The sequence below is a fragment of the Tachyglossus aculeatus genome, chromosome 1 (assembly GCF_015852505.1).
Source record: "Tachyglossus aculeatus isolate mTacAcu1 chromosome 1, mTacAcu1.pri, whole genome shotgun sequence".
Classification (NCBI taxonomy): domain Eukaryota; kingdom Metazoa; phylum Chordata; class Mammalia; order Monotremata; family Tachyglossidae; genus Tachyglossus; species Tachyglossus aculeatus.
In genome coordinates this window covers 123,234,964-123,249,665 of record NC_052066.1, presented here as the reverse complement: position 1 = coordinate 123,249,665, position 14,702 = coordinate 123,234,964, and the positions used below count along the sequence as shown (strand labels likewise).

General features: G+C 45.4%; 1 long non-coding RNA gene across 1 annotated transcript in view; it reads right to left on the bottom strand.

Annotated features, from left to right (window-relative positions):
• LOC119929850 overlaps positions 1–6,836 on the bottom strand; it is a 53,900-nt gene extending 47,064 nt beyond the window's left edge. The window contains exon 1 of the long non-coding RNA XR_005451595.1: positions 6,627–6,836. This is a non-coding gene — a long non-coding RNA (uncharacterized LOC119929850). The remainder of the gene's footprint in view (positions 1–6,626) is intronic.
• Between the last annotated feature and the right edge of the window lie 7,866 nt (positions 6,837–14,702).

Below are 14,702 nucleotides of genomic sequence, written 5' to 3'. Positions count from 1 at the left end.
AAATCCTCAACACAAATAATTGTTTTTTTAAAAAGATTTGGTCTTCAAACTCTTCCTCTCCCTAGATCCACTGGGTTCTGCCCTGACTTAGCTGTCCAGGCTGTAATTTCGGCTTCGCTCCCTTCTCCCATGGGCAATCAGTGGTAACTACTGAGTGCTTACTACGTGCAGAGCCCTGTACCAAGTTCTTGGGAGTGTACAATACAAGAGTTGGAAGAAACATTCCCTGCCCACAGTGACACTCCTTGAATCAATCCTCGGCTTCCCTCTTCTTTCTCCCTGCACAAAGTTCTTAGACGAAATCCTGGGATGGTAAGGGAGGAGCTGGAAGTTTTTGCTGCGAGGGTGTGGGGAGAGATCTCTTGGGCTGGGAACTATGTGCAGGAGAAGAAATGAAGTGGAGATGAACTGCAGGCATCCACCACCACTTTTCCCTTCTTTCTCACTCTTCTCTAGTTCTGTTTTCTCTCTCCTCTTCTCCTCCTACACATAGCTTTGCTTTGCTTCTGTTAGCTCAAAAAGCCCTCACTGCTTAACTCGGAGCAGCAAATCTCTGTACCTCCTCCCAGATCGCAGAGCTATCAGCAGAAGCCTGTTTTATGTCCAAATAAGCAAAATACATATTTATATACGGGCGCATAGCAAGCGCTCCTCGGTTCTGCAATGTGCCTCTTTGGCAGGACAAAACTGAGAACCAGAAAGGGATCGACTGAAAGCTGCTTATGTGGAAAGTAGGTATTTGAGACTCTCTTGGGAAAGGGCAAAAGGGCAAATGCCCAGGAAGAGGAGAGAGAAAGACAGCAAGTGAGCAAAAGAGAGAAAGTAAAAAAGAAAGAGAGAAAAGACCTAAAAGAGGAAACTTTGTTTTCTTCTTTTGTAACTTCTCCCAGGGCCAAAGCTGTGTATAAGTGCCCAACACTGTTTTAGACAGTCATGATGATGACAACCTTATTTTTTAGGCTCTTTAAACCAGGGTGATCTTTCTCTAATCAAGATCTGCAATTGAGGTGGAATAACCACTGAGTGCACAGCCGAGCCAATTCTTAAAATACCTGAGTTGGCATTAGTGCTTTGCACATAGTAAGCGCTTAATAAATGCCATTATTATTATTATTATTATTATTATTAGTGCCAGAGCATATCCAGCATTAATTATGGGTAGAAAAATATCATATCATTGGTAACCGCAACTGAGTGCCTGGGTATACAGTACTGAATTAGATGTATGGGAAACTAACCAGAGAAGTAGAAAAAGCAATTTCTATCACAGAAACACTTCTAACAGGGTGAATGGTAAGGTTTTATGCAGAAAAGTGATTGTTGGATCCTATTTGTAGCCAGGGGCAGAACTACCTTTGAGATAGCAGAGCCACGGCCATTGGGCCCTAGCTACTTGGGGGCCCCTAAATGGGAATGGAGATGATATAGAAGTCCACACATTCTTCAGCTCTGCTGGGGCAGCCTCAACAAGTGAGGCTAAAAGTAGCAGATATCGCAAAAAGTACAATGCCATTGTGGCAATCGATAATGTTTTTTTGAGTATTTACTGTGCACAAAGCACTTTTCTAAACTCCTGGGAGACTACAACTCATCCAATCGTATTTATTGAGCGCTTACTGTGTGCAAAGTACAATGATAAACGGACACATTTGTTTTGCTGTCTCTCTTCCCCTTCTAGACTGTGAGCCCGTTGTTGGGTAGGGACTGTCTCTATATGTTGCCGAATTGTACTTTCCAAGCACTTAGTACAGTGCTCTGCAAACAGTAAGCGCTCAATAAATACGACTGAATGAATGAATTCCCTGCCCACAACGAGCTTACAATACTGTGGAGATGGCAGACATTAAAATAAACTACAGTTAGGTGGCATAAAGTGTACGCAAGCCTCTACTTCCTTCTCATCAGGAGAAAGCACCAACAGGAGGAATCTGCAGCCTTTCTATATAAGCCTCAAAGTTTTCATCCCTTTATAGTGCAGAGGAAAAGTAGTATTACTGTTTGCCTTGCCACTGCAAGATCTATAAAACAGACTTTGTGGCATCTAGACGCCCTCTCAGACCATAAAGTAGTTGTAGTACCTGTAGCATTTGTTAAGTGTTTACTGTGTACCAAGCACTGTACTAAACACTGGGGTAGATAAGAGATAATCAGATCAAAGTCCCTGTCCCACACTGAGTTCACAGCCCACAGGGAAGGAAGAAAAGGTATTTCAACCCCGTTTTAGAGATGAAGAAATGGAGGCACAGAGAAGTTAAGTGACTTGCTCGAGGCGCACAGCGGGCAGAGCAGGGTTAAGAACTCAGGTCCTCTGACTTCCAGGCCTGTTGTGTGCTGTGTGACCTTGGGCAAGCCACTTGACTTCTCTGTGCCTCGGTTACCTCATCTGTAAAATGGGGATTGAGACTGTGAGCCCCATGTGGGACAGGGACTGCACCCAACCCGATTCGCTTGTATCCATGCCAGCTCTTAGTACAGTGTCTGGCATATAGTAAGCGCTTAAATACCACCATTACTATTATTTCCATTAGATCATGCTGCCTAATATACATTTTTCTGCCAAATATAGGTGCTCTGGAAGAAACAGGCAACTTTAAATTTTGAATAATTTAACAGCTTATTCTTAAAAGATTAAAATTTAATACCCAATTTGGATGAAGAGTTTGAAAAACTGATCTGGGGAATACAGACTGTAAGCTCGTCTTTCTAGACTGCAAGCTCGTTGTGGACAGGGAGTGTGTCTGCACATAGTAATCGCTCAATAAATATGACTGAATGAATATAGAGGAATTTCAACCTAATGATTCAGGTGTACATAATTCCATTTTAAGTATTTATCTCCTGTTCCTGGAGAAAAGTTGATGACATACTAATCATGAAAAGTTGCACCAAGCATTGTTACTTTATATTAAAAGTCATTCTAGAAGATTAAATCATAATTACTTTTTAAAAAATTTCCTGAGAAACACTTAAAACACTAAGTTTCTGGGAAAATAAAATACTCTATTTTATGAACACAAGTTTACTACAAACACTTCACTTTACAGACACGTGCTAACTCGAGAGCTAAAACACGTTCACAAAATACGTAGTTCTTCAAATCTGCTTCAAGCAAATCTTCAAGCAAAAAACTGCAATAAAATATTGTGTAGTAATTTTAAAAAATCCTGTTAAGATGTGATACCTTAAAGCCCAAATTGTGAGTGGCTAAAATGACCTTGAAGATAACCTTATTTCAAACATCCTTAGGAAGGGGAAAACCATACTACAGCTAGACAAGAATTTCCATAACTCCCTGAAACTAGAAGCCACACCCTACACAACTTACTAATGACAGGAAAGCGTTCAATTCCAATGTCTACAAGTATCCAGCCTGAAGCAATGTTAAAAAAAAAAATAAAACATTTTCAGAGAAGGAAGGAAACCCTTGCTCAATAAGTAGCAATTATGCTGAAGTATTTATATGCTGGGCACGACTGAATGTAAAAACACCAGATCAGTCAACCATAGCTCTAGCACTTTGAGTATGATTAACAGAATGAACATTCAAAGGTCAATTAAATGTCAACACGTTTTAAAGAGATATTCTTCTTAAGTTTGGTCAATGTGTAACGGCACCTCATAACTCAGCGATGCTGTTCTTAATTTTAGTGCAATCTGCGCATGATAAATATGCACACACGGAGTGGGTTGGGCGGTCTGGAGAGAGTTAATACCTACATTGCAAGAGTAACAGCGTTAACTCATTGCAAGTTTTGAAATGTTGGTTCAAAAAGACAAATGCCTTTGATTTTTATGGCTGCCTATGAGGAGGATGAGAACATATCTAGTACATTGCGGATTCCAAGAAAATCTATGATGCCAATCCAATGGTTGATGGCTTACCTGTTCCTCAATGGAGCTCCCCTCACTCCGCGATCACTGCTTTTGCTTTCCTTCCCTTCTGCTCCTCCACCCCACGTAACTTTCAATGAATGTCAGTGATTAAAATGCTTGCTAGGAGAGAAACTACACTCCAAGAGTTGCCAGATTCGGATACGAGAAAGTTTTTAAAGAGAAACGTTCTGAAAGCAGGAGCCCTTCACCGAAAAGGCCCAGAAGCCAATTATGGACAAGCCTACTCTGGAATTTAACAACAGCTTCAGCATTTTCAGTTTCATGGCAGGCAGGCAAAGAAGTTTCGGACTTATCTCTCACTCATCCCCTGGGGAAAAAAGCAAACCGAACACAGACTGCAGTGTCTTTCTCGATTAGCAAGAGCACTACAGGTCAAGTGACCAAAGATCTTCTGAGCACCTAGGTGGGGAACCTCTCTTTTCTTGCCTTCCCTTTCCCTGGCAACAACACATCTGAGTAGCTCTCCTAAGTTCTTATCAAAGCAGTGTTGGAGGTCTCTAAACTGTCCCCCTAAGGGACAGAGGGGTGTTCTCCACAGTTTATGTAGATTCCAATCCTCTGCTGCTGAGCTTCCACATTTTTGGAATTAGCTGTCAGAGCAGCCACGATTCCCCCTATCACACCCATCCCTAGCAGGAGCTACAGCCCAGGCAATACGGCAATTCCTCACCTGACCTACTACTACTACTAACTGTGGTAGTAGTTAAACGGGGACTATGGGCCAGGCAGTGTACTAACCACTGGGATGGAGGCAAACCAAACTGGGTGGGACACAGTCCCCCTCCCTCCCCCAAGGGGCTCACAGTCTTAATCTCCATTTTACAGATGAAGTAACTCAGGTGCAGAGAAGTGAAGTGACTGGCCCAAGGTCACCCAGCGGAGAAGAGGTGGAGGCAGGATTAGAACTCAGGTCCTTCTGACTCCCGGGCTCATGCTCTATCCACTAGGCCACGCTGCATCTATTGCCATTAGGTCCCTCTAGGAAACACTTGGTTACCCCTTGCTTGGGCCTCCGGGCCTGGTCCACTTACTGTGTGCAGAGCACTGTATGGAACACCGTGCGCTTAGAACAGTGCTTTGCACATAGTAAGCACTTAAATGCCATTATTATGACTTGGGAGAGCACAACATAAGTGACAGAAATATTCCATGCCCACGGGGAGTTTACAGTCTAAAGGGGAAGTCAAGAAGTCTCCTCCCAGAAATGAGAAGATTCCTCAGTGCAGAAGTGCAATCCCTATAACACCTGTAGCCATACTGCACAAGTACAACATTAAGGATTGTGACACCCAGCATATTATTAAACTCTAATCTCTTAAAGTCAAAAAATATGACCAGTTTGCTTGAATTACAAAGACGAGTTCATTCATTCTATCGTATATATTGAGCGCTTCCTGTGTGCAGCGCACTGTAGTAAGCGCTTGGGAAGTAAAAGTTGGCAACATATAGAGACGGTCCCCTACCCAACAGTGGGCTCACAGTCTATAGTTTTGAGGAATTCTATAACCAGAATTCCCTCCTTTTCCCATTCATACCTCCCCAGTCCCCAACAAGTCTCCCTCCCTCTACACCACAATCTGTTCATATTTTCAGCCTATCAGCGTCCCTCTTCATTCCGTCCTTGGGCACGTCCCAGCAAACGCATTAAAACTTTCAGCGTTATTTTTGCATTTACGTCATCAATCCATTCTCCCACTCCTCTACTTACAATCATCGCTTTTCTCCCTGCTAGGCCAAATTCAATCTCGGAAAATTAAAAAAAAAAAATGGGAATGTAAATGTTGGCTTCAAATCCATTTCCGCTCTACGATTTTCCGTATAGGCTTATCTCATAAAGGAGAACATACTGTATCTCATCCTCGTCTTTGCTCTGTAGAAAGATGATCCAGCACTATTTCAAACGAAGGTATAAACTGAAATGGCGTTAATTCGGTTGGACTATCCCAGGTGTTGCCAGCCGAAACCCGCACCATTAAAACTTTATCCACTGATACGTGTCAGGCCACGAGCCGGCCTAATAAAAATGATGACATAAACGTTTAAGCCGGCTTCAGCAACACTAAAAAAAAAAGCAAGCGGCTATTTTCAATGCTTTCGTTAAACCTAGATACTACATATGTTAGATGTTGGTCTGAACAGGCACCAAACTTCAATTTAAGGCTCTGTTTGCGGGGGAAGGGGAGAGGGTGTAATCTCCTTTTAATGTCTTTAAGTAAGGGCAAATAGAACTATAAATAGAACTATAATAGAACTATAAACATGAGCAAAATGAAGTGGAAAAAAAACCCCAAATCCAACCACATCGCCTAGTAAGTAAACCGCACAGATTGCGTGTTTCCTCGAACCGTGGCCGGGTCCGAATCGCGGGGCCTAATATGACCGGTAATTTTGGGGGGGGATGTGAGGATACGATAGTAAGGGGGGGTTAGGCGCGCACAGAATTAGAAAATAAAAAGGAAAACCCCTTGAGTGGCAACAAACTTAGAAACTGTCGAGACTGGACCGCTTGGACGGTGAAGTAAATGCATTACTTGGCCCTATTTCCTAGGTCTGGAGGGAACGCGGCCTCCCCGGGAGAAGCCGTACGGGGGATTTGGGGGTTACTTGAAGGCGAAGCCGTCGGTCGGTCGGTCGGTCGGTCGGTCGGGGGCCCTCGGCCGCCGGAAAGGGTCGAAGGAGCGAGCGGCGGGGCGGCCGGGGAAAGCCGAGGGGCGGGCGGGCGGCGTACTCACTGGCTCCGGTGGGCGGGCGGGCGGCAGCCCCTCGGTGTCCCGGCTCCGGAGAGAAGCGGAGGAAAGTCAGCCGGCAACCGGCGGCGGACGAGGAGGACGAGGAGGACGAGGAGGACGAGGAGGAGGCCCCCCGCCCGCACGGCAGGGAGGCCAGGCCACGCCACGGCCGGCGAAGACCGTCCCTCCGGGACCCACCCCGGCCTCACACACACACACACACACACACACACACACACACACACACACACACTCAATCTCTCACACACACTCAAAATCTCTCACACACGCAATCTCTCTCACATACACAATCTCCCTCACACACACACACACACACACACAATCTCTCACACACAATCTCTCTCACACACAATCTCACACACACACAAAAAGAATCTCTCACACGCACACAATCTCTCTCACACACACTCTCACGCACACACTCAAAATCTCTCACACGCACACAATCTCTCACACACACACAATCATCTCTCTCACACAATCTCACACACACAATCTCTCACACACAATCTCTCTCACACACAAAAAGAATCTCTCACACGCACACAATCTCTCACACACACACAATCATCTCTCTCACACAATCTCACACCTCACACACGCAATCTCTCTCACACACACTCTCACGCACACACTCAAAATCTCTCACACGCACACAATCTCTCACACACACACACAATCATCTCTCTCACACAATCTCACACCTCACACACGCAATCTCTCTCACACACACTCTCACGCACACACTCAAAATCTCTCACACGCACACAATCTCTCACACGCACACAATCATCTCCCTCACACAATCTCACACCTCACACACGCAATCTCTCTCACACACACTCTCACGCACACACTCAAAATCTCTCACACGCACACAATCTCTCACACGCACACAATCATCTCTCTCACACAATCTCACACCTCACACACGCAATCTCTCTCACACACACAATCTCTCTCACACACTCTCACGCACACACTCAAAATCTCTCACACGCACACAATCTCTCACACACACACACAATCATCTCTCACACACAATCTCTCACACACGCAATCTCTCTCACACACACAATCTCTCTCACACACTCTCACGCACACACTCAAAATCTCTCACACGCACACAATCTCTCACACACACACACAATCATCTCTCACACACAATCTCTCTCACACACACAATCTCTCTCACACACAATCTCTCACAGACACACAATCTCATACACAATCTCTCACACACGCAATCTCTCGCACACAAGCGCAATCTCACACACACAATCTCACACAATCTCTCACACACACAGTCTCATACACAATCTCACACACACGCACTCACTCTCTCTCATACACATTCTCACTCTCTCTCATATACACACAGTCACACAATCTCTCTCTCTCTCTCTCTCTCTCATACGGTCCCCCCCTTTCCTCCGCCCCGCGCTCTCCCCGGGACTGTCCCGGAAACTTTTCCCTGCGAGGTGCGGGGGCGGGGCGGGGGGGTCCCCGTGTCTCCCAGCCCCCGGCGTCCCGGGCGGCGCTTCTCCCGGCCGGGAGGGCCGGCCTGACGGAAGGGAAGGGAACGGGAAGGGAAGGGAAGGGAAGCACGGAGGGGCGGGGCGGGGGGGAAGCGAAGTTTGGCTCCAGGTTCCAACAAAGTTCCGGCCGCTGGGACCGGGCGGAGGCGGGCGGGAAGGCAGGGGGAGGGAAGGAGGGCGGTGCACGCACGCGCACACGCCCCCACGCGCGAGGGGCGGGCCGCGGGCCTGCGGGAGAATCCCCGCCCCACGCCTTCTCCCTGCTGACTATGTGTCTCTCTTCTGCCTTTGACCGTTTGGCTCCTCCCCTCCCTGGCTCTGGCCAGAGGAGGGGGAACAGCAACAGCAGCAGGAGAGGGAATGAGACGAGCTCCAACCGACACAGCTCCCCAGCAGCAGCAGCATGGGAGGGGACTCGGGTCAATAGCCTCCCAGAAGTACTTTTCGACTGTGAGCCCACTGTTGGGTAGGGACTGTCTCTATATGTTGCCAACTTGGACTTCCCAGGCGCACACAGTAAGCGCTCAATAAATCATCATCAATCGTATTTACGGAGCGCTTACTATGTGCAGGGCACTGTACTAAGCGCTTGGGAAGTCCAAATTGGCAACATATAGAGACGGTCCCTACCCAACAGTGGGCTCACAGTCTAAAAGGGGGATTGATTGATTGGTGAGGACCCTCCCTCTTACCACTTCTGGGAGACCCAAGATTAAAGCATCCCGTTTTCTGTCTTCCCCCTTCGTTGCCCCCCAACTTCCGACCCGCTAAGGCTCAGCTCGGCTGAGACCGCGGGCGCGCGGGGAATCCGTCCCCTTCTGCCCCGAGCCCACCAATCAGCTCGCAGAAAAAAGGCAACATCCGCCAATGACGTGCAGGGAGCGAAGCCGGGGCCGCGGGATCAGCCAATCGGAGCGGGGAGTCGGGCAGAGGCCCCGCCCCCTTCTGTAACCACGAATCCCAAGTGCGATTGGTTAAATGAATGAATGAAAGAAGACAACGAACACGCGGGAGTAGAGACGCGAACAGAGGGACCTAGCGGAAAGGACGGGAGGCTGAGAGGCAGGAGTCCTGAATTATAATAATAATAATAATGGCATTTGTTAAGCGCTTACTACGTGCAAAGCACCGTTCTAAGCGCTGGGGAGGGGAAACAAGGTAATGAGGTTGTCCCATGTGGGGCTCACAGTCTTAATCCCCATTTTGCAGATGAGGTGACTGAGGCTCAGAGAAGTTAAGTGACTTACCCAAGGTCACACAGCAGACATGTGGCGGGGCCAGGATTCGAACCTATGATCTCTGACTCCAAAGCCCGAGCTCTTTCCACTGAGCCACGCTGCTTCTCCAATCTAATCCTGATGCTGTCCTGACTCTCCTACTATAACCCAGCCTGAACACTTAAATCCTCTAATGCCAACCTATTCACTGGTCCTCCATCTCCCCAACAAACCCTCACCCACATCCTATTTCTGGCCTGGAACGCCCTCGCTCTTTAATCCGTCAGACGAGGACTCTCTCCTCCTTCAAAGCTTTATTGAAGACACATCTCCTCCAAGAGGCCTTCCCTGACTAAGCTCTTTTCATTCATTCATTCAATCGTATTTATTGAGCGCTTACTTCCCTTTCCTTTTCTTCCACTCCTTTCTGCGTCGCCGTGACTTGCTCCTTTTATTCAGCCCCTCTCCCAGCCCCACACCGTCTCCCTCTTCTAGACTGTGAGCCCGTTGTTGGGTAGGGACCGTCTCTATATGTTGCCAACTTGTACTTTCCAAGCGCTTGGTACAGTGCTCTGCGGAGGCATTAATTGATTTATTCAATCCTATTTATTGAGCACTTACTGTGTGCAGATCACTGTGCTAAGCGCTTGGGAAGTACAGGTCGGCAACAAATGCCGTTTGCAGCGCATCGGGACAGCGGAGGGGCCTGCTGGCAAAATCTCTTGATGCGCTCTTGTCGAGCTGAACAAATTCTGTTCATAAGAGTTTACATGGAATAAAAAAAAAAATAAAAATAATGATAGTATTTGTGACACGCTTACTATGTACCACAGACTGTTCTAAGCGCTGGGGTAATAACGATGGCATTTGTGAAGCTCTTACTATATTCAAAGCACTGTTCTAAGTGCTGGGGGGATAGAAGGTGATCTGGTTGTCCCACGTGGGGCTCACAATCTTAATCCCCATTTTACAGATGAGGTAACGGAGGCACAGAGAAGTTAAGTGACTTGCCCAAGGTCGCACAGCTGACAATTGGTGGAGCCTGGATTTGAACCCATGAGCTTTGAACCCATACCTACAAGGTCATCAGGTTGTCCCACGTGGAGCTCACAGTCTCAATCCCCATTTTTCAGAAGAGGTAACAGGCCCAGAGAAGGGAAGTGACTTGCCCAGAGTCACCCAGCTGACAAACGGAGGAGTCGGGATTAGAACCCATGACCTCTGACTTCCAAGCCCGGACTCCTTCCGCTGAGCCACGCTGTTTCCCAGCAGGAAGGGAGGTGTGAAAACTTAGAAACGTTGGAGTTTGCACAACGCTTTTCCCCACCCATCTCGACTCTTGGAAGATGTTCTACTCGAAAGAAATGCTGCAGAAATTAGAGTGGTTCATTCATTCATTCGTATTTATTGAGCGCTTACTGAGTGTGGAGCACTGTACTAAGGTCTTGGGAAGTATAATTCAGCAACAGAGACAATAATAATAATAATGGCATTTATTAAGCGCTTACTTACTAAGCGCTGGGGAGATTACAAGGTGATCAGGTTGTCCCATGGGAGGCTCACAGTCTTAAGCCCCATTTTACAGATGAGGTAACTGAGGCCCAGAGAAGTTAAGTGATTTGCCCAAAGTCACACACCTGACAATTGGCAGAGCTCGGATCCCTAACCACAGTGGGCTCACAGTCTGAAAGGGGGGAGACAGACATCAAAACAAGTAAATGGGCATCAGTAGCATCATTATAAATAAATAGAATTATAGCTATATATACACATACCATCAGTGGAGTGTCTTACCTACGCTAGCTATCTAAATGCCTGTAACTCGGTCTCTGAATTGAAGGAGGGGTGCTTTTTTATCCTCAACATCCTCCTGCTTAGATTGCGAGCCCCAAACTGTATCCGACTTGGCTGTCTGAAAAGCAGCATGGCTCAGTGGTAAAAGCCCGGGCTTAGGAGTCAGAGGTCCCAGGTTCTAATCCCTACTCCACCACTTGTCAGCTGTGTGACCTTGGGCAACTCACTTAACCTCTCTGGGCCTCAGTTACCTCATCTGTAAAATGGGGATGCAGACTGTGAGCCCCACGGGGGACAACCTAATTACGTTGTATCACCACCACCCCCAGTGCTTAGAACAGTGCTTGGCATATTGTAGGTGCTTAACAAACATCATTATTATTATTATGTGCCCCAGCGCTCATTGCAGAGCTTGGCACATAGTGCTTAACAAATACTGTAATTATTACTATTGTGATTAAAACAGGAGGTGGGGTTTAAAAAAAAAATCATTTTCCAAATGGAAAGGTAGACTAACCAGATGTTAGGAGAGTAAACTCTTGGATTGCTTTAATGGATCAGAACTGGAGGAAGGTGTTTGACACCAGATGTTGGCTTCAGCAAAAGCTTGCAAGAAAACAACAGAAAACAGTAACAACAACAACAAAAACATTGAATATAGTCAGGCAGGATCCTGCACATTTATAGGAGCAGAGGATAGGGGTGGAAACAAATCCAAAAAGCTCCTCAGCATCAGCAGTGGCCTTCTGAGGTTAATAGCCAGGAATACAGAAGTAAGGCTGTTTTGAAGCTTATGGTAAAATACCAAGAAATCAAGTATCGCAGAGGTATGCTGACCAAATTTTGCAGAATAAGGGTGGTGGGAGAACATTACTATTGCTCATGCTTCTTAGTGGAATTATTTTTTTCTGTGAAAGTGAACGATCTTGAAGCTCCTGATCAATTTCTGAAAAGTTCTCAGTATTTTATTGTTAAGAAATCTGCATCCTCTGTTTCTAGTTTTGGGGGCTTATTTTTTGGATATATTTTCATTTGAGAAATTCCTGACAAGTGAAAATCATAGTGGACTTAGTGCTGAATAATGACACCCAGTATATGTGAGTAATAAAAATGATTGAATGTGATCAACCATTTTCATGGAATATCACATATTACTCCATTCTTTCAATTTGCCTCCTGGATTTGTTTTCACGGGGCCAAATTCATTGAAGAGGCTATCACTGTTTATGCATCTATTAAAATATTCAGAATCGAATCTTTTAGGCACTAAATTACAAGTGCTACTTCTCTTAGGGAGAAAAATGATTTGAGAAAAACACAAAAGTACCATCAAAAGAGTCTTTTAAAAGTGTTAGACATTCTGTCCGGTCAAAAGCAAAGGATGTATGTGAATGAGTGATCTTTAGTCATTTCTTTGAAACAGTTTATTTAATCTCATGCTTCAACTGGTCAAATTTAAGCACATTTCTGACATCAATTTTGATTTCAGACTGCAATTCGTTTGATACTCTTCCATACTCGTTTAGCCAAAGTCCTCTGTCTGTGTACAAGTATTACCAGCATTTTCCTCATTTACCTCAAAAAATGAGGACTAAAGTTGAGCATTTCAATTAGTGCTCATACATTTCAAGAAAATGTGATAGAGCAAAGGTGAATGTGAAAGGGTGTGTACTTTTGGTGAATGCAACTACTTTTGAAACAAAAGTTGGGGTAGGTAGGGGTTGCTGCCACGGCTACATCACTCTAAACCTGAGCAAATCAGAGCCATTCACTAATAATAAGTAAGAAATAATAATAATAATAATAATTGTGGTATTTGTCAAGTGCTTACTTGGTGCCAGGCACTGTACTAAGTGCTGGGGTGGATACAAGCAAATCAGGTTGCTCACAGTACCTGTCCCACATGGGGCTCACAGTCTCAATCCCCATTTGACAGATGAGGTAACTGAGGCCCAGAGAAGTGAAGTGATTTGCCCAAGGTCCCCAACAGACTGAGCTGAAGTGTGTGGCATCAATTGTTGACTCCCGAGCAGGACTTTATCTGTGTTGTCAGGTGCCCAATATTCTTGAATAAGACTTCTTGGAAAATGGATGCGACTTACTAGAGCAGGCATTGGCCCAGAAATCAGGAGACCTGAGTTCTAATCCTGTCTCTTTCACTCAATTGTTCATTTGATCATATTTATTAGAGAAGCAGCATGGCTCAGTGGAAAGAGCACGGGCTTTGGAGTCGGAGGTCGCAGGTTCAAATCCTGGCTCTGCCAATTGGCAAGTCACTTCACTTCTGTGTGCCTCAGTTACCTCATCTGTAAAATGGGGTTTAAGACTCTGTGAGCCCCCTGTGGGACAACCTGATCACCTTGTAACCTCCCCAGCGCTTAGAACAGTGCTTTGCACATAGTAAGCGCTTAATAAATGCCATTATTATTATTATTATTATTATTATTATTATTATTTGAGTGGTTACTATGTGCAGAGCACTGTACTAAGCACTTGAACTTGTACTAAGTGGCCCTGCCACTTACCCCCTGGGGCAAGTCACTTAACTTCTCTGTGCCTCAGTTCCCTCATCTGTAAAATGGGAATTAAATGTCCGATCTCCATCCTCCTGCCCCACACCTTAAACCGTGAACCCCATGTGGGATTGGGGCTCCGTCTGATCTGATTTATCATCCACCTATACCGGCGCTTAGTAGAGTTGCTTCGTAAATAGTAAATGCTTAACAGTAAGTAAATGTTTAGAGAAGCAGCGTGGCTCAGTGGGAAGAACCCGGGCATAGGAGTCAAAGGTCATGGGTTCTAATCCCACTCTGCCACTTGTCAGCAGTGTGACTTTGGGCAAGTCGCTTAAATTCTCTGAGCCTCAGTTACCTCATCTGTAAAATGAGGATTAAGACTGTGAGCCCCATGTGGGACAACCTGATCACCTTGTATCCCCCCCAGCGCTTAGAACAGTGCTTCACACATAGTGAGCGCTTAACAAATGTCATTATCATTATTATTATTAACAAATACAATAGTTGTTATAATTAGTAATAATTCTTGAATAAACATTTTCATAATTGAACAAACATTCCCACTTTTAGATAGCTTCCCGATTTTTAATTTTTACAAGCTATATTCTTGGTTGTGATCACTCTTTATTCTTCAGGTAGGAAATTCTCCCTTTAGGAAATGCCTTGATTTTCAATAAATGAAACCTGTTTTGAATATCATTCGTGTATTTAAAGGTTTTATAAAATATAGGTTCCCCCCAGATATGGTTATTCCTGGCCTTTAGATTCAAAGATGACCCAATTAATGATGAGATTTTTGTCAGTCATTCCTTTGACATATCAACCATACCGTACACAAAATGTGCATATTCTTTGCTCAAGTGTTGCATTTACTTTCACTCCTGGCACTGTTTTCATTTTTTTTTCTCTTTGTGGCACAATCTTTCCTCTGTTCATAGACACTCAACCTGTTTCTAGTTGGTGCATGCTTATATATTGATTGATTGATTTATG